This window comes from Dermacentor variabilis, unplaced genomic scaffold, assembly GCF_050947875.1.
Source record: "Dermacentor variabilis isolate Ectoservices unplaced genomic scaffold, ASM5094787v1 scaffold_17, whole genome shotgun sequence".
Taxonomy (NCBI): Eukaryota; Metazoa; Arthropoda; class Arachnida; order Ixodida; family Ixodidae; genus Dermacentor; species Dermacentor variabilis.
In genome coordinates this window covers 2,739,954-2,760,301 of record NW_027460335.1, presented here as the reverse complement: position 1 = coordinate 2,760,301, position 20,348 = coordinate 2,739,954, and positions in this window count along the sequence as shown.

The following is a 20,348-nucleotide window of genomic DNA, read 5'->3' as shown; positions in this document are numbered from 1 at the left end:
ACATACCCAGCGGCTTCAGCACTGAGTGTGAAGAACACTCTGTCAGCTCTCCTTCCCGTGACTACACGGCTCCCGTAGCAAATTGACTTATTTATATTTATTTATGGATGAATGAAGTACTTCAATGAAGGTACGTGACTATTCTATAAATAAACTTCTTTTAGTGCGAACTTGCATCTGGTTTCCATGGTACATGCACTATCTAAGTTGCATATTGCCTTTTACCAACATGTTCACACATACAAATGTTACTAGGGGGGCTCATAAAACGTCAGTAACAAGTACATAAGCACATGCAAGTAAAATGTCGCCACAATGGCACTACGGAGCCTAAAGACTTGTGCTGGTTGACGGTCACTATATAGAATGTTTACAGACCATCAATGAACATACTTCAATTGAAGTGCAGTGGCCAATTGTTGACGGGATGTTATAGGGTGTATAAAGACAAATGTTAATAGGCGATTGGTAAGAAGTCGACGTCTACAAGCATTCTTCTATTGGAAGAATGTTAATATGGTGTATAAAGAAAGCTTGTTAATAGATGATTGGTAGAAAGTTAACAGAAAATATATGAACATTTTTCTTTTGAAAGAATGTTAATATGGTGTGTAAAGAAAGTTTGTTAATAGGGGATTGGTAGGAAGTTAACAGAAAATATATGAACATTTTTCTTTTGAAAGAATGTTAATATGGTGTATAAAGAAAGTTTGTTAATAGGGGATTGGTAGGAAGTTAACAGAAAATATATTAACGTTTTTCTTTTGAAAGAATGTTAATATGGTGTATAAAGAAAGTTTGTTAATAGGGGATTGGTAGGAAGTTAACAGAAAATATATGAACATTTCTCTTTTGAAAGAATGTTACTAGGGTGTATAAAGACAAATGTTCATAGGAAATTGGTAGGAAGTTTAAAGACATCCTATGAACATGTTTCTATTGGGAGTTGGTGGCCAATTGTTTCTAGGATGTGACTAGAGAGTTGTTAGGATGTATAAAGACATTTGGTAGAATTTCAATTGACTGTTGGTAGGTTCTATTAACAAAAGTCTATAGACTGTCTCAAAAATGTTGCTAGAAATTTTTATAAGGGGTGTGTGCAAAAGCGAATTGCTTTTCCTTGTAATGCTGCCCATTCACCACTTTCTCATGTTTTGCCTCTACATGCATTATTCTTACATGTTAATACCAAATAACGCTTGTAATTTCACTTTTCAGCTGACGTCGTCCGATGGAGCTTCCTACGGGAACTACTGCTACTTGCTTGGTGCCACAACGTGGGATGAATGCACGAAAAGCCCGCAACGAGTATTTATAGGGAATAAAATAAACACTTCCTGATTTCACAAGGAGTCTTGCGTCTTTATAAAATTGCACGTGGCACATATTCGATGGAGGCTTGTAAAAATCGTTCGCAATCAATGTTAATAATAGAACGATTTCGCAAGAAGACCACGCACGGTTGAGCTGTAGAAGCGGTCATGTTTCTTTACGCTGTGCCGCTGGCTGCCCGCGCGGTGAGGCAGTGGGCACGGACGCCCCATTTGGTGATCGCCGTCTCTGAAGGGGCAATATAAGGGTATGAGTCGCGGGTGGCTTTTTTTTCGTCGCAACGATAGAACGGATGATTTAAAAGCAAATAACGGAAAGTCAGGGAGGTAAACCAGTACTGAGCCCGGTTGGCTACCCTGCACTGGGGAAAGGGAAAAAGGGACGGAAAGATTAAAAGAAGAGAAAGTCAACTGGGGATATCGTTCGGTCACTCAGTCAGGATCACAGGCTCTGACTCAATCCGGTAGCTTTCAAATATCGCAGCAGCGCTTTTGTGACCTTTTGTAGCTGCAGTAAGTCAGGCCATGGGCCCAAGATCTTGTTCAAGATCAACGGTTTTCTAACTGATTGAGAGCTGTGCAGAGGTCATGCCTTTCATTTTTAAAAGGTGGACAGTAGCATAGTAACTGTTCTATAGTTTTCTCGACACCGTAGGCATCGCGCTCGGTGCTATCAGCTATATTCCACTCAAGAATATATATGGATTGGTGAATGCTACGCCAAGCGTAAGCGCCACATTTATTGCTTCCTCCATGAAATAAGTATCTCCATCAAGCCTTGCGTCTGATCTTGACCGCGGAGCTAAATTTTTGCATAGGCTGCACGCACCGAGATACAGAATCTTGTAGATCTCGCGCTCTTGGCATGCCTACCGCACATCCTGCTTTGCCAGATGCTGAGCACGCCAAGGAGCTGCGCAATGCCTCTACACGACACTGCATCGTGACGATCTACAAAAGAGCTATCAAGCGTGTCTGGCGAAGGACATAATTTCTCAATCAAGGAAGGAAATTGTTCGTTGCTTCTAACCGCAATTTATCTGGAAAGCAGTTCAGTTCTCCAGAATTCTGCAAGGTGAAGGCAGGCTCATCAAAAGAAAGAAGTCCGATGAATACAACACTCGTTAATACCAAATTTGAGGGCAGCTGCATACGTGTTTCCATATCGTGATATAGTGAGGTAAATAATTTGGGACCAAAATTACCGCATGGACGGGAAGTGCTCCACTGCCGTCAGCGCTGGCGCAGAGGGAGGCGCACTGTGGGAACGCTGGCAAGATGACAGCATGGGAGCCAGCTGTGGATGACGAGGACGACAACGTGCGAGAAGTGACGCGAGCGCATCCAATACCGCATCCGACATCGTTCGGACATCCCGTCCGCTAACAAGAGTGAAAGAGTCATGCGCGTCATCTCTGTTTCGCCGTGTTATACGAAAAGTTGATATGAAGTAGTGTGTCATCCCCAATTTTTATGTTGAACATCTGCGCACATTGAGAACGTGTGTTCAGTTGTTTTGTTAGTGCGCACTGTCAATCCGTTGGTTTGTGGTTGGTAAGCGCTTGACTTCCGATAAGACATTCCACTTAGCAGCAAGACCTGACTTAAAAGTGCAGCCGTGAATGCGGTTCCTAGGCCTACAATTAAGACAGTTGGCGCACCATATCACCACACAGCATGCTCAACGAAAAAGCGCGCCACCTCGGCAGTTGTGCCTCTTTGGATTGCCTTTGTTTCAGCGTAGCGTGTTAGATAGTCGGTTGAGCAAATAGAAAGCAATTATCTCCTGTACAAATAGGAAGTGGGCTCAAAATATTCATTCCGATTTGATGAAATGGTTTTCGAGGAACTTGCACGGGTCATACGAGAGAGGCTGGTTCTGTTGGAGATGCCTTGCGCCTCGGGCAGTTGAGATAATTGAAAACGTGATGGTTCATGGCTGTGATCAGTCTCAGGCCATAGTATCTTTGCTGCACGCTGCCCAACGTTCGCCTGTAGCCTGAGTGACCAGCAGTCACATCCTAGTGACAGGCTTAAAGTACTTCCGTACGAAGAGCAGATAGGGGGACCTGAACGAAGAAAACTTTCTTCTGTAAGAGCCTTTGGCGCGTAAAAAACTGACTCCTCTTGGAATAGCACTAGCCGGTTTCATGAATCTTCCCTTAAGTAATTATTAAGTTCAAGCAACTCACGGTCGTCTACTTATTGTTGCGGGATAGCGGATTTGTCCAGAACATAAAGAAATGCTGAGAGTTCTTCGGATGGAGCAGGTGATTCTATCGGTGATTGGGACAAGCAGTTCGCATCCGTATGTCGTTTCCCCCTACTTGTACATGATAGTCACGTCAAGCTCTTGCAGCCTTAGGCTCAACGAGCCAATCGTTCAGAAGGATGTCTAAGGTTGAATGAATGTGTGTTGTTTAGTGGCGCAAGGGCCAGGTATGGCCAAAAAGCGCTATGACTTATAATGTTGGGTTAAGCGCTGATTTGTGAGTTGCGATGGTGGGATGTAACATGGCTGTAAAGTGGCCTAAGATCAATCCGTATCATAGAAGCGTAAAACGATATATAGAATAAAATTATGATAGTGATATATGTAGTTGTCTATGGATATAGTACGCTTGATAAGTGATCATGACGCTAAAATGCAAGAATATGGAAATAGCTCCTATGCCTCCGGAAGGCCTTTGAGCCCAAAGGCTGGGAGGCAGGTGCTTTCTATTAATGCAGTTACCGCAGCAGAAACCTCAGTTAAGAGGCTGTGCTACGGATTTCCTGGTGATATAACATGAAAACTACGTACATCTTTTAAAAATTCGAACAACGATTGATATTTAAAGAGAGGTTCTATACCTATGAACATTTGAGGATGGAGTGGAATTTCCTGCCGATGTGGTAATGGAAAATGCTTTTTCCTATTTGTGTCTAATTCCCTGCATTGCATCAGGATGTGAAGCATGGTAAGTGGCTCACCACATTTATCACACGTGGGTGGATCGCCACCGGACAAGAGGTATGCGTGTGTGCTGTATGTGAGTCCTATCCTGAGTCTGCAAAGTGTCACTTCTGTATGGCGATTCTTTGATACCGGCGGCCAGTTACGAAGATACTGCTTGATAACATGTAGTTTATTTTCTGTTTGTTTGTCCCACAAGCGCTGCCAGAAAGCCCTTAGTTTTTTTTCTTATTGAGGGCTTGAGGTTCATTACAGGGACAGTCGTGGAAGTGTTGGAAGCGTTCGCGTGGACGGATGTGGCTAGCTGGTCAGCCAACACGTTTCCCTCTATCTCTCGGTGCCCCGGCACCCAGCATACCACGATATGCTGCTTGGACGCATAGGTGGTTAGTAATTCTGAGTAAAGAGATACAATGATAGGGTTTTGATATTTTTTGACAGTTTTCAAAGCGTTTACGACGCTCAAAGAATCGGTGTATATAACTGCCTTTGGGATATTATTTTCTTTAATGTGTTTAACGGCGGCCAATATCGAGTAGGCCTCTGCTGTGAAAATACTTGTGCTAGGATGCATAACACCGGAATCCGAAAAGGGTGGGCCGACCGCTGCGTAAGGCACGCCAGAATAACACTTCGATGCGTCTGTAAAAAATTCAGGAGAGGAGTATTTGTGCTGCAATTCGAGGAAGTGCATTCGGATATGCGCGACAGGCGCGCGCATTGTAACAGCTACGAAAGATGTATCACAGTGTATAGGTTGCCACTGCCAGGGCGGGGGCCGTATAAGAGGTGGCATAAGGTGCTATTCAAGCAGTGGAACCCTTCTTTCTTCAGCTATGTCTCCAACACGCAGGGAGAAAGGCTTTGCCACTGTGGGCCGGTTGCGGAAAAGTTGAGAACTGAACAAATCATTTATAGTGGAATACACGGGGTGCTCACTGTTTGCGTTCACTGTCAGAAAATACGTGAACGACGAATATGTTCTATGCAGATGAAGTGACCACTCATCCGATTCAACGTAAATGCTTTCCACTGGGCTTGTTCTAAAGGCCCCTGTTGATAGGCGAATTCCTAAGTGGTGGACAGGGTCTAGCATCTTCAGAGCAGTTGGAGTAGCCGACTGGTAAACTATGGCTCCATAGTCTAGTCGTGTGCATATGAGGCTTTTATATAAGTTCATGAGACATTTCCTATCACTGCCCCAGGTTGTGTGTGACAGCACTTTTAAGATATTCATTGTTTAAATACATTTGTTTTTAAGATACTTTATGTGCTGTATAAAGGTTAATTTCGCGTCTAAGATTATGCCTAAAAATTTATGTTCCCTATTTACAGGCAGATGCTCACCATGCAACACAATTTCAGGATCAGAGTGCAGGCCTCTTTTTCTAGAGAAAACGACACATGTGCTTTTTTGTGGGCTCAGTCTGAACCCGTTCTCATCAGCCCATTTGGAGACATTGTTAAGACCAAGCTGGACCTGTCGCTCACAGATTGAGAGAGAACTTGATTGAAAACCTATCTGCACATCATCAACATATGTTAAATAGAAGATGTTACGTGGAATGTGTAGACGAAGAGAATTCATTTTTACTAGAAAGAGCGTGCAGCTGAGCACCCCGCACTGCGGCACTCCAGTTTCCTGTACAAATTTCCGTGACAGAATGTTGCCCACTCGAACACAGAATGTGCGATTAGACAGATAACTTTCGATAACATTGAACATATTACCGTGTATACCTAACTGTGAGAGATCTCTCAGTATCCTAAACCGCCCCGTAGTGTCATATGCTTTCTCCATATCTAGGAATACTGATACGAAAAACTGCTTATGAACAAAAGCTTCACGGATACGTGCCTCGATACGTATGAGATGGTCATTGGTGGATCGACCCTCCCGAAACCCACACTGGTATGGGTCGAGCAATTTGTTTGATTCGAGGAAGTGTAGTAGGCGACAGTTAATCATTTTTTCGAAAACTTTGCAGAGGCAACTTGTTAATGCTATGGGTCTGTAACTTGATACAGAGGAAGGATCCTTTCCGTGTTTTAGAATTGGAATTACAATAGCCTCCTTCCAAACAGAGGGGATCTCGCCGGAAAACCATATAACGTTGTAAAGGTAAAGGAGGGTTTTTTGTGTTTCGGAAGGTAGTTGCTTCAACATCTCATATATTACGCGGTCTGAACCTGGGACAGATGTATTACAACAGTTCAGTGCTGCCTGCAGTTCTGCTATGGAGAATGGTTCGTTATACGCCACACTTTTATCACATTTTGCTGTTCTATTCGCGTTTCGTACTTTAGGAAGGTTTCGGAGTAGTGCGAGGAGCTCGATATGTATTCAAAATGTGCACCAAGAGAGTTGGCTTGATCTTCCAGGCTTTCTCCGTGGCTGTTTCCGAAAGGTAAGGAATAGGTTGGTTGCCCGTTAACTTTCTTCACTCTATTCCAGACTTTTCTCTCATCTGTGTAAGAGTTAATGCTTGATATAAAGTTTGCCCAACTCTCTCGTCTTGCTTGTCGGCGCGTTCTCCTTGCCTGGGATTTGGCATGCTTAAAGTTTTCCAGGTTTTCTGCTGTTGGCTAATCGCGAAGCAGCGCCCACGCTTTGTTCTGGTTCCTCCGTGCCTGCCTACATGCATCGTTCCACCAGGGAACACACCGCTTCGAACCAGTGCCGCTCGCTTGAGTAATACACTTAGAGGCGGCATCAAGTATAAAAGCTGTAAAATATGTGACAGCATCATCTGTGGTTATACCGGACATCTCAGTCCACGTCATGTGAGTAAGAGCTCGGTACCGTTCCCAATCGGCTTAGTCAACCTTCCACCGGGGAACCTGCGGGAGAAGTTGATCTTGCTCCGTCGTATTTAAGATTATTGGGAAGTGGTCACTGCCATACGGGTTATTAAGCACAGTCCATTTAAAATAAGGTAAAAGTGTCGGCAATAAAATGCTAAGATCTATGGCAGAATATGACTTGTTAACCAGGTTAAAATACGTGGGCTCCTTTGTATTCAAGAGACATGCTCCAGAAGTAAAAAGCAGCTGTTCAATGACGCGACCTCGCGCATCACAACCTGAATCGCCCCACAAGCTACTGTGTGCATTAAAATAACCAAGAATCAAATAGGGCTCCGGGAGCTCATCTATTAATGATTCTATGTCGCGTCTGTGAAGGTGATAATGTGGTGGTATATACAAGGAGCAGATGGTTATGAGTTTATTTAAAAGTACGGCTCGAATGGCCACTGCCTCAAGGGCCGTTTGGAGCTTGAAATGCTGACATGCTATACTTCTGTCAGCAATGATGGCTACACCGCCAGATGATGCGAGAGCATCCTCGCGGTCTCTTCGGAAAGTCATATTGTCGGAGGAAGTTGGTGTGCTTGTAAGTTAGATGGGTTTCTTGCACACACAGCACTTTAGGATTAAACTTAGAGAGAATTTCTTGGACATCATCTAGGTTTCTTAATAGTCCTCTAACATTCCACTGTATGATGTTATGCATGTTGAAAAAAAGAAATTGTGCTGTGTGTCTCGAGAGAGAGGAGAATGACGTTACTTTACAGGGCCTTTGTTAGGCCCTGTAATTGGTGTTTTGTCTTTTTTGGAGCGGTCGAGAGAACCTCGCCGCTCCTTCGACGCTACTTGCGCCATTTGGCTTGGACTGGTGTCCATAGCCTCTTGCGAGGCACTGGACACCCGCTCCAGAGAGCGATGTGTTCGTCGCGTAGACTTCGTCTCAAGTGACGGAGACTTCGTCCTCACGGGGCCGGAGGTCGACAGGGCCCCTGTGGCCTCTGCGGTGCCCTGGCTGCTGCCGGAGCTTGAAGAGGCCACTGGTGTGGACACTTTGAGAGATGGCAGGGCAGCGTTGGCTGCTCCCACCGTAGGGGCGGGTGGCGTTAGCCTCGGCACGCTAGGCGTGGCCAGAGGCCGTTGTGGTGCCGCCCCCCGTTGCACCACTTCAGCGAAAGATGTTTTCAATGTGAATAGCGAAGAGATCCGTTGTCGCGCTTCACGGAACGTTATATTTTCCTTAAATTTTACAGTAATTATTTCATTTTCTTTCTTCCACGCTGCAGAAGCTCTGGAGTAAGCAGGGTGGCTGCCGTTGCAGTTCGCACAACGTATCTCATCATTATTGCAGTCGTCAGCAGAGTGACCGGTTGTGCCGCACTTTGCGCAAATAAGCTGCCCTCGGCAGCTCTGGGATGCGTGACCAAATCTCTGACATTTGAAGCAACGTCGCGGGTTAGGAATGTAAGGTCGAACATGTAGTTTTACATAGCCGGTTTCAACCCGCCGTGGTTGCTCAGTGTCTATGGTGTTGGGCTGCTGAGCACGAGGTCGCGGGATCTAATCCCGGCCACGGCGGCCGCATTTCGATGGGGGCGAAATGCGAAAACACCCGTGTGCTTAGATTTAGGTGCACGTTAAAGAACCCCAGGTGGTCAAAATTTCCGGAGTCCTCCACTACGGCGTGCCTCATAATCAGAAAGTGGTTTTGGCACGTAAAACCCCAAATATTATAGCCGATTTCAAGAGTCTCGGGTAAAGTAGTTGAGCTGAAAGTGAGTATTAAATGCTTTGTTGGGATTTCATTGTCATTCCGTCTGATTTTGAAGCGCTGCACATGGATTACGCCTTGGTCCTTCCATCCATCCAGGGGTTCTTCTTCATTCTGTGTCATTAGGTCTTCATCTGATACTACGCCTTTGACTGTGTTCATAGTTCGATGTGCGCTGACAGAAACAGGGATGTTACCAAAGGCTACCAGGTGTGCAAGTCTGTTGTATTGTTCCTTGTTCGTTAGTTCGAGAAGCAAATCCCCACTTACCATCTTTGTTGCTTTGTAACCAGCTCCAATGGTCTCTTTTATGCACTTGGCGACAAGAAATGATGAGATTACTCTACCTTTAGTAGATAACTGTTCACAGTGAAGTACGAGGAGTTTTGGGAAAGTTTCTTTGTTTTTGGGAATGAATAGCGAGGTTGCGTCGGTGCGTTACTTTTCAAGGCACGATAGGGTGAAAACGGGTTCGAGGATCCCATGGAAAAAAGTGAGTTGTTCGGCAACGGCGTCTGCCACCCACCACGGAGCCCAACAAGTGGACGTGGCAGAACATGTAAAGAAGTCTGCACAGCGCCAGCAGTATGCCGTTACTATAACCCAATATGGTATACCCAAGGTAGGACAGCCACTCCAGGTTAACCCTTGCCGCCAGGAAAAGTCGAAGTGAATGGAAAAGATGAGAAGACAGGAAAGATCAAAAGGGGAAGAGAAAGACGAAGATGAGGGTAGAGAGAGACAGGAAAAGGCGACTGCCGGTTTCCTCCAGGTGGGTCAGTCTGGAGGTGCCGTCTATGTGGAGCAGAGGCCAAAGAGGTGCGTTGCCTCCGCCGGGGGGCCTTAAAGGTCCAAACACCCAGCATCGGCTCAACCCCCAGGATCCCCCTTTCCCCAGACACGGCTAAGCCGCGCACGGCTACACACGGGAGGGTCCAGCCCTCGTGTGCTCGGGTACGTGGTGTCGCAACACACCAAACGCCTGCAGACGCAGACGCCCCTGCGGGGGATGTTTAAGGTTCGTGAACCAACACAGTGAATGGTGGTCGGTGATAACTTTCAAGTGGCCGCCATACAAATATGGGCTAAATTTCATAACCGCACACACCTCGGTGCGGCAGCCTTTCTCTGTTGTGAAGTAATTAACCTCTGCAAACGGTTCGGGATGTTAACCCATTAAAGACCAGCGTGACCATATGGTCACGTTAGTCTGCACAGTGGATTTCATTTATTTAAGATTAACAAAACGGCACCAAAATCGCCTTTTACATGCCGTTAGACAGATGAGAGTTCCCTTTATAGACATCAAGTGGCAGCATGTGTCAGTCGTTTTGTGGGAGCCCCTCACAAAGGCGGGAATAAGTGTTGCTGTGCGAGTAGCGCCGCCATGCATCACTCCAAGGGGTAATGTGTCTTTTTTTTTTGCTACTTGTTTAAGCAATAGTTCGATAGCCTTGCCTCCATATTGCTCTCCTAATATGTGACCTTCGATGACCATTTGTGAAAGATTTATGTTTGATTTGTGCATCAACGAGCGTGTTATCTTGCTCGTTGCCATATGGTCACGCTGGGCCTTTAGGCTACCTAGCTTTTCATTTTTTTTAAAACTGCATTCTCATCTCTTCCACAGCTGCTGGCGCATTCCCGCAGTGGTTATTTCTTATTTTATTGTCTGAATAGGTTGATGTTGGAATAAATAGCGAAGATACTCCAAGAAGACGATGAGGACGTGTCAGTGATTTGTATCGACCCGCGAGAGGCTAGCACCTATTTGGATGAAGAGTCGGCCGATGAAGACTCAGGCGGGCTCGTTGACAATCTAATCTGGCGGCAGCTGTGAGCCGGCGCTGAAACTATTTTCTCTGACGGATGCCGCACTGGTGGATCCGACTCGGACGATGACGACCCCAGGCGGCCAAGGTGATGGAACATGAGAGGTTTCTTCTGCCGTAGTTGATGCGGCCACTCCTGCGAAATTATTCACTGCTTGTAAGTGGACGAACGGTGATCTCCAGAAAAGCCTTGGCATATTTCCCTACCCAAACTTTGCTGCTTACAGGGGCTTTTCCCCGGTTGAGTTGTTCGAAATCTTTTTTGACGAAGCCGTCGTGGAGCAGCTAGTCGAACAAACAAGTATGCATTATTTTTCAATATGCCCGATCCGGAGGTTACCAAAGAAGAATTAGGTTTTCTTGGAGTCTTCGTTTTGTCCGGCTATAACGGCTTGCCAGGGAAAAAGTGCTATTGGGACAGCGGCTTGAATATGCGAAACACGATGGCCTACAGTGCTATGCGGAGAAATTGATTTGTAAAGATAATGCGATTCCTGCACTGTGCGAAATGCAAGCCCAACGCTTAGTGACAAGTTGGCAAAGTTGCGTCCATTGATGGCACTATTGAAAGCAAGGATTCTGGAGCACTTTCAACCTGTGCGTCGCCTGAGCTATGACGAAAGTATGATTGAATATTATGGTCGTCATGGCTGTAAACAGTTTATACGCGGGAAGCTTTATCCGCTTCGGGTATGAAGTATGCTGCCTAAATGCCAAGAACGGATACCTTGTAAACTTCAAAGTGTATCAAGGCAAGCAGGGGATCCCGGAACATGTGAAAAATATGAAAAGGACTTCGGAAAAGCAGCGGCGCCACTTCTTCAAGTGGTGGATCAACTCGCAGCAGAGACGCACGACCTTGCTTTCTATTTTGATAATTTATTCACAGGCATGCCGCTACTCAGGCATCTCAAGGCACAGGGCTACGAAGGCACGGGCACAGTGAAGCAGAACCGTGTTCCCAAAGAGTGCCCTATCGCTCGAGCCCAATTCGTCATGCGCCAACCTCGCGGGCACGAAGAGTCCGTGCTGAGCGACAATGGGATAATTGTTGTCCGCTGGACGGACAATTCTGTAGTGACGATTATAAGCACCATTCACAGCGTAGAGCCAATGTCGTCTGCAGACAGGTACTCCCATGTTCAGAAGAAGCAAACCGAGGTGGCCCGCAAAAAACACTGTTGCTCAGTACAAGTTTTATGAGAGGTACAGACCAGATTGATGCAAATGTAGGCGCCCACAGGATTGTAATCCATGGCAAAAAGTGGTGGTGGCCAATTTTTACTTGACTTTGGGATGTATCTATCAGCAACGCTCGGGCGCTAATTCGTAGCACAGCGTGCAACGTCACGCAGGTGGAATTCCGCAGGTAAATTGCACAAAGCCACCTGATGCGATGGGACAATAAGCATAGAGGACCTGCTCAACGCAGAATCCCAAAGACTGGTGATGTCCTGACTGGTACACGGTATGACCAAGTGTCCCACTTTGTTGCACCAATACCTAATCGCAAGAGGTGGAGGTGCGCATGAGATAATTGCAACAGCGCAGTGCACACACAATGCTCAAAGTATGACTACGGCATGTGTATCCCATGATTTGAACCATATCACACTAAATAAGTGCTCGACTATTCGCTATGTATGTTTTTTGTGATGTTTCATAGCTTGAGATAAATGTTTTTCACTTCACGTATTTTGCAGTAGCGTAAGGGCCTAGTGTGACCATCTGGTCACGGGCTATATTTCGAAAACTAATTAAGCAAGAGTAATAATTTTTGTATGTGAATTATTAGTACAAAGATAAGTTAATATATAAGAGTTATTTCAAGATAGCAAGAAAAAGAAGAAACCGGTCCCTAATGGGTTAATTATGGTGCGATATTATCTTAGGAAATCCATTCGAATAATGAAATTTTCACAGCGCACAGGAAGGATAATGAAATAGGCCACGGAAGAAGAAACGGATACATCAATATCGGCGCTCACAATTTCTTCGGTGTTTATCGCCTTCACGGCTTTCTGCAGCGGGATTGTTGGGGGCTATTTATTGTCTTGCGGCGGGCCTACAACCTTACCCCCAGAGATCACCGCCTTCAATTTTCCCGGCGTGGGCTGGGAGACCTTCGTCCTCGGAGGTTAGCAAAATTACGTCAACTAGGAGAAGCCATCTGACGTGAAGGAGTTGGAGAGCGCGACTGATCGTCGAAATGGGACGGATCACTGGGCACGGATTTTATGTCATTTGGGTGCTCTATTGGAGGTCCCTGAAATGTAGCATCGTCGTGGCGTATCACAGAGTTGTCATTTGCAAGTCTACCGTCAGTCTTGTTGAAATGGTGTGTCGCGATGGCAGCAATTACGCGAAATATGGCCGGCCCTTCCACAGTAAAAAAACAGTGGGCGCTATATCGACGGTGCGCCATATGTCGGTTCTCAGAAATTGCGGCCGTCCCGCCGTGTCGTTTTGCGGCATAGACCAAGGTGTTGTGAACGACGGCTGGCGGTATGACTGCAGCAGCATAACGGGTGTGCGCCTCGAAGCCTTCTCTTGCGGCGGCGACAAAGGAGCGGCTGTCGGAGGCTGATGGTACGGCGCTGTGTTTGTAACGTGTGGTGGACACCGGAAAGCGGCGGCGTAAGTTAAGGGACGCTGGCGGCGTTGAAGATCGGCTGCCGGGAGCGCCTGCCTGATTTCGTCGCGCAACACTTCGGCGACTGATGCTACGGGTCTGTACTGTGGCGGGGTCAAAATCTTTTCAATTCTCTATCTTATCAATTCGCGCAAATGACTCTGATACTCTGCAGTCACTGCGGCGGCATTGATTGTTGTGCTGGTCGACAGTCGATCGTACTGCCTGCATCGTTGATGGAGGGCCCACTGAGTTGCCGTAGCCTCTGTCATAAAGTAAGCGACGGTGACTGGTGGATTCGGTACAAGCCCCGCGAACAACAGCTCTTTTACACCTCGAAATAGGTAGCACAACTTCCTACCTTCGGTCATGTTCGGGTCGGCACTACGAAAGAGGCAGGTCATGTCCTCGGCGAACATTTTGACGGACTCATTAGGTTCTTGAACCCATAGCTTCATCATCTGCTGGGCGTGGTCGCGTCGGTCGGCACACGCAAAAGTATCCGTGATCTTCTACCGAAAGTCATTCCATGTCATTAGGCTAGCTTTGCGGTTCTCGTAACAAGGACAGCCGAGAGTGGCTGTCCTTGTTACGAGAACAGCAAAGCTAGCAATAAGCCTATGTTCAGCTCTAAAACAGTTATCAAAAAAAAGCTCAATAAGTTGTGCAATCCACTAAGGGTGGACCGTATCGTCCTTGATGGAATTCTGACTGCGAGCGAGGTTTCATAGAAAAGCTGCGTCGAAAAAACTTTTATACTACCAATGTCCTTGTCGCAATGCTACAATGCTACAATGTTATACTACAATGTCCTACAAATGTCTCCCAAGTCTATTTCGCCCTTGACTCTCGCCAAGGGCGAAATAGACTTGGGAGACATTTTGCTGTTCACTCCACTAGTAAATCTGTGCGACGCGTTCATACTTGTCAAGCCAGTCTTCACTGTCTTCGAAAACTGCACCGTGATAGCGATCGGGATCCAGCAGATGCGGAATTGTTACCTGTTAAAGACTTGGAAAGTGGCTGCTTTGGGGTGCTTGCGGTGGGCTGGTTTCGGCCATTGCGACATGCGAAGAGTTCCAGGAGAGAAGTGGTTGAAGAGGGGAGAACTCCGGATGAAGTCCTAGCAGTCGACGACTTAAGCGATGCTTGAGTATCGTAACTGCACACAATGCGCCCGGGCTAGATGAACGACTCCCAGAAGGACTCCGGGCATCAGGCACGGTCAGTACCCCGCACCTCCGCCAGTATCGGAGTACAACTCGGAAAGAAGACAAGGAGAGAGAGAGAGAGAGAGAGAGAGAGAGAGAGAGAGAGAGCGAACAATAAATGAAAGGTGGGGAGGTTAACCAGGACTGAGCCCGGTTGGCTTCCCTACACTGGGGAAAGGGAAAAGCGGACGGGAAGATTAAAAGAAGAAGAGAAAGTCCACAGGGGATATCGTTCTGTCACTCAGTCCGGATCACAGACGCTGAATCAATCTTGTAGCTTTCAATTATCGCAGCAGCGCTTTTGTGGCCTTTTGTAGCTGCGATATGCGAGGCCATGGTCCCAAGATCTTGTTCAATGTGAACGGTTTCCATCTAACTGGTTGAGAGCTGTGCAGAGACAAAAGATGGGCAGTAGCACAGTAGATGTTCTATAGATTCCTCGGCACCGCAGGCATTGCACTCGGCGCTGTCAGCCATTCTAATCAAAAACGTATATGCATTCGTGAATGCGACGCCCAAGCGTAAGCGGAACAGCATTGTTTCCTCATTACGCGGAAGCCCTGGTAACAGCCGCAGTTGCATAGATGGACCGAGGGTATGCAATCGATGTTGAGTGCATTGAGGTGTGTGCCTCTTCTCCAATGTCATACGGTGCGCTGGCTTGCCTAAGTATTGGGCTGCGTCAGTCCGCGATAAAGGTATAGAAACAAGGGTTGCTCCTTCGTTTGTTTGCCTAGCGGCTTCGACAGCGAGGTCGTTGCCGGAGATACCGCAGTGCCGAGGCAGCCACTGAAACACAATGTCATGCCCTTTCGCGATCATGTGATGGCGTATTTCTCGTATCTCCGACACGAGTTTCTCACAGGAACCGCGACGAAGAAATGACAGAAGACATTGTAAGGCCGCCTTCGAATCGCAGAATATGATGATGATGATGATGATGATATGTAGTGTTTAATGGCGCAAGGGCCAGGTTTGGCCAAAGAGCGCCATGACAAGTGGTGATGTTGACGATGTATTATGGAGATGTGACTTGGCTGTAAAGTGGCCTAAAAATTGTCGCTGTAAAGTGCGTAAAATCTACGTGCTATAAAATTATGGCGATGACTAATGACGATTACTATGAACATTAAAATCCATCGTAGAAGAATGATGCAAAATCAAAAATATGTAGGATGTTAAAATTACTTGGAGCACTGCTGCCTCGCCAGAGCCCTTGAAAGGCAAGCGCCTAGAGGCATGTGCTATACTAAAGAGATATCGCAGCGGCATCCTCTGAAGAGAGGACCCGCTACGAACATGTGGGGCTAAAAACATGCAGGACGACATCTTTCAGGAAATTTAGTACTGTGTTGGTGTCAAATAAAGGTTGTGGGCCGATAGCATTACGGGATGTAGGGGGATGTGCTGCCGGTATGCTAGGGAAAAATGTTTCCTTCTTTCAGATTCGGCTGCCCGACACTCCAGGAGGACGTGGAGGACGGTCAGCCTCTCCCCGCATCTACCGCAGGTTGGAGGATCATTTTCAGTGAGTAAAAAGTTATGTGTGCCAAATGTGTGTCCTATTCTGAGGCGACAGAATAGGACATCTGTCCGGCGTGATTTTGTTACAGAAGGCCAGAAACCTAATTGTGGCTTTATTAATTGCAACTTATTACTTGTTTCCAGGTCCCACAATCGTTGCCAGTAGTTCCGCAGTTTCCTTCTTAAGAAGGGTTTCAGGTCTGTGACAGGGACTGCAGCAGTAGAATTAACAGTGTGTGATGCAATTGATGTGGCCATCTGGTCCGCTAGAACGTTACCCTGGATGCCCTTATGGCCAGGCACCCAGCATATAACCACATCCTGGTTAGATACATATGCTTTGCATAAGACGGAATAGAGTTCAATTATTATAGGATTTTTGTGCTTACAGAACGACATCAAAGACTTCACAACACTAAGGGAGTCCGTATATATAACTGACTTTTTGAGTTTTGATTTCCTTATATGCTTCACGGTCGACAATATTGCGTAGGCCTCAGCCGTGAAGATACTAGTTTCCGGATGCAGTAAATCGGATTCCGAGAAGGATGGACCGACGGCTGCATATGACACCCCCTCGCGTGACTTCGATGCGTCTGTGTAAAACTCCGTGCAGGAGTGTTTGTATTGCAGTTCCCGGAAATGCATCTGGATTTCAATCTCTGGAGCGTGTTTTGTAACCTGCATGAAAGATATGTCGCAGTGTATCATCTGCCACTCCCAAGGAGGTAAGAGCTTGGTTAGGTGCATTAAGCGATGCTCGATGAGTGGGACATGCATTTCATCGCTAAGCTCCTTCACACGCAGCGAGAAAGGCTGTCTCATGGAGGGACGATTGCTGAAAAGTGTAGCGCACGTCATATCAGTAACGGTATCAAAACATGGATGTTTAGGATTAGAGCGTACTTTAAGGAAATATGTATAGCTAATGTATGATCTCTGTAGGTGGAGAGACCATTCATTTGATTCTACACATAGACTTTGTATGGGACTCGTTCTGAAAGCGCCAGTGGCCAATCGGATTCCCAGATGGTGGACAGGATCTAGGATCTCCAGTGCGCTCGGGGCGGCAGAGTTATATACTACAGCACCATAATCCAATCGAGACCGAATTAGGCTCTTGTATAGGTTCATTAAGCACTTCCTATCACTACCCCATGTAGTCTGGGATAGGAGTTTCATTAGGTTCATTGTTTTTAGACATTTTTCTTTCAGATATTTAATGTGTGGAATGAAAGTGAGTCTGTAGTCAAGTATGATACCTAAGAATTTGTGCTGTTTGCTGATAGGTATTCGTTGTCCACACAGTTCTAAGGAAGGATCCGGAACCAGGCCTCTCTTTCTTGTAAAAAGAACACAAGAGCTTTTGTTAGGATTGATCTTAAATCCATTCTTGTCTGCCCACATTGAGACTTTGTTCAGGCCGTGCTGTACCTGTCTCTCGCACACTGCGAGGTTACAGGATTTGAAAGCTATTTGTATGTCGTCCACGTAGACAGAATAAAAGATTGCCGGTGGTAATGAAGCGCGAAGCGTGTTCATCTTCACGATGAAGAGTGTGCAGCTGAGCACGCCTCCTTGCGGTACACCAGTTTCTTGCGTAAAAGGACGCGAAAGTACATTTCCTACTTTTACCCGGAAGGTACGACTGGACAGATAGCTTTCTATTAGGTTAAGCATATTTCCATGGATACCCATTTCTAACAAGTCTCTTAGGATTCCGTAACGCCACGTCGTATCGTACGCCTTCTCCATATCGAGGAATATGGATAAGAAGAATTGTTTGTGTACAAATGCGTCCCGGATATTTGCTTCTACACGTACAAGATGGTCAGTTGTGGAGCGCCCTTCTCGGAAGCCGCACTGATAGGGATCAAGGATTTTGCTCAGTTCAAGGAAATGGATGAGTCGCCGATTAATCATTTTTTCAAACACCTTACAGATGCAACTTGTGAGGGCTATCGGGCGGTAACTTGCCACTGAGGAAGGGTCCTTGCCTTGTTTCAAAACAGGGACCACAATGGCTTCCTTCCATGCGGTTGGAAGGTACCCTGCATCCCAAATGGTGTTGAAAAGTGTGAGTAGTGTAACCTGCGTGTCATTATGTAAGTTTTTGAGCATTTCATACATGATTCTATCAGATCCTGGTGCGGAGCTGTTGCATACGCTCAAGGCAGCTCTTAATTCAGCAATACAAAAAGGACGGTTGTAAGGCTCATTCTCTCGACCTTTTCTTCTTAATGGCTTACGTTCTTCTGTTTCTTTGTATTTGAGAAAGGACTGTGTATAATTTGTTGGACTTGACACGCTCTCAAAATATTCCCCAAGTGAGTCGGCCTGGTCTTGCAGTGTATCGCCCTGTGTGTTCACCAGGGGGAGTGAATGTGTTTGCCGCCCTCTAATCCTATTAACTCTGTTCCAGGCTTTGGCCCCATCCCTAAACGAGTTAATACTCGATAAAAACCTGTGCCAGCTCTCTCTTCTGGCCTGTCGGCGGGTTCTCCTACCTTGGGATTTTATTTTTTTAAAGTTGACAAGATTCTCAGCGGTGGGAGAAGCTCGCAGCAACCCCCACGCCTTGTTCTGATTCTTACGGGCGGTCCGACATTCGCTGTTCCACCACGGTACACGTCGTTTGAATGCCAGACCACTCGCTTCGCATATGCATTTTGATGCGGCATCCATCATGAATGATGTAAGATACTCTACAGCAGCATCAATTTCTAGAGAAGACATGTCGGCCCATGAGATGTTAGTGAGAGTTCGAAATTTCTCCCAGTCGGCTGTGTCTATCTTCCACCTAGGAGTTTGTGGAGGACATTCGTTTTCTTTAGATGTTCTTATCAGTATCGGGAAGTGGTCGCTCCCGTAAGGATTGTTCATAACTTCCCATTCGAGTTCAGGCAGTATACACGTGGAAACTAGGCTGAGGTCAATTGATGAAAATGTTCTGTTGGCGAGAGAATAATATGTGGGTGCCTTCTTATTCAGCAGGCATGCACCAGAAGAGAAGAGGAACTGTTCAACAAGACGACCTCGCGCATCTATACGAGAGTCGCCCCACAGGGAGCTGTGCGCATTGAAGTCGCCAAGAACAACATAGGGTTCTGGCAGTTCATCTATAAAGGACTGAAATTCATGTTTAGTTAATTTGTAATGTGGGGGTATATAAAGCGAGCAAATAGTGATTAGTTTGTTTAGCAGAACAACTCGCACCGCCACTGCTTCAAGGGGCGTTCGAAGCTGTAAAGGTTGACATGCTATACTTTTATGTGTGAGAATCGCAACACCACCCGATGATGCGATGGCATCATCGCGATCTTTACGAAACGTAACATACGTACGGAGAAAGTTTGCGTGTCTGGATTTTAAATGTGTTTCCTGTAAAGACAGCACTTTTGGATTATGTTTGTGGATGAGTTCTTGCAAATCATCAAGGTTTGTAAGGAGACCTCTAATGTTCCATTGAATGATTTGTGTATAAATATTTAAAATAAATTGGTGCTGTGTTTACGGAAACGGACGGGATGCCTTAGATTACAGAACCCTTTCGAGGCCCTGTAATAGGGGTTTTGTTCTTTCTGGAGCGTTCGAGGGAGCCTCGCCGCTCCTTAGGCGCTTGGTGCGCCTTGAGGATGGGTGTAGTGTCCATTGCCTCTTGTGAGGCGCCGGAGACGCGCTCTTGCGAGCGGGAAGATTTCAGAGGGAGTCCCGCCTTGGAGGGCAAGACCCCTGCGCCCACCAGCCCGGAGGTCGATGGGGCTCCCAGAGGGATTTGGCTACGCCGGCCGCCGCCAGCGCATGAAGGAACCTCGGAAGTTGAGGCAGCCTCGGCTGCGCCCTCCTTCGGGGCCGATGGTTCCTTCTCCTCGGTTGACGGAGCAGCGCTAGCTGCAACCGTCGCGGGGGCAGACGGCGTGACTGTCGACTCACTGCTTGTGGGTCGGACAGCCGCCGGAGGCCGTTGTGACGCTGCCCCCTGACGCGCCACTTCGGCAAAGCTTTTCTTTGGCAGGTATGCAACCCGCCTGCGTGCCTCCTTAAATGAGATATTTTCTTTCACTTTGATCGTTACGATTTCTTTTTCTTTCTTCCAGGATGGGCACGACCGTGAGTACGCGGCGTGATCCCCATCATAGTTTACACAGTGTAGAGAGTTCTTACATTCTTCAGTTGCGTGTTCAAGGGCACTGCATTTGGCGCATGTTTGGCGGCCTCGGCAGCTCTGCGAGCTGTGGCCAAAACGTTGGCATTTGAAACATCTCAAGGGATTTGGCACATACGGG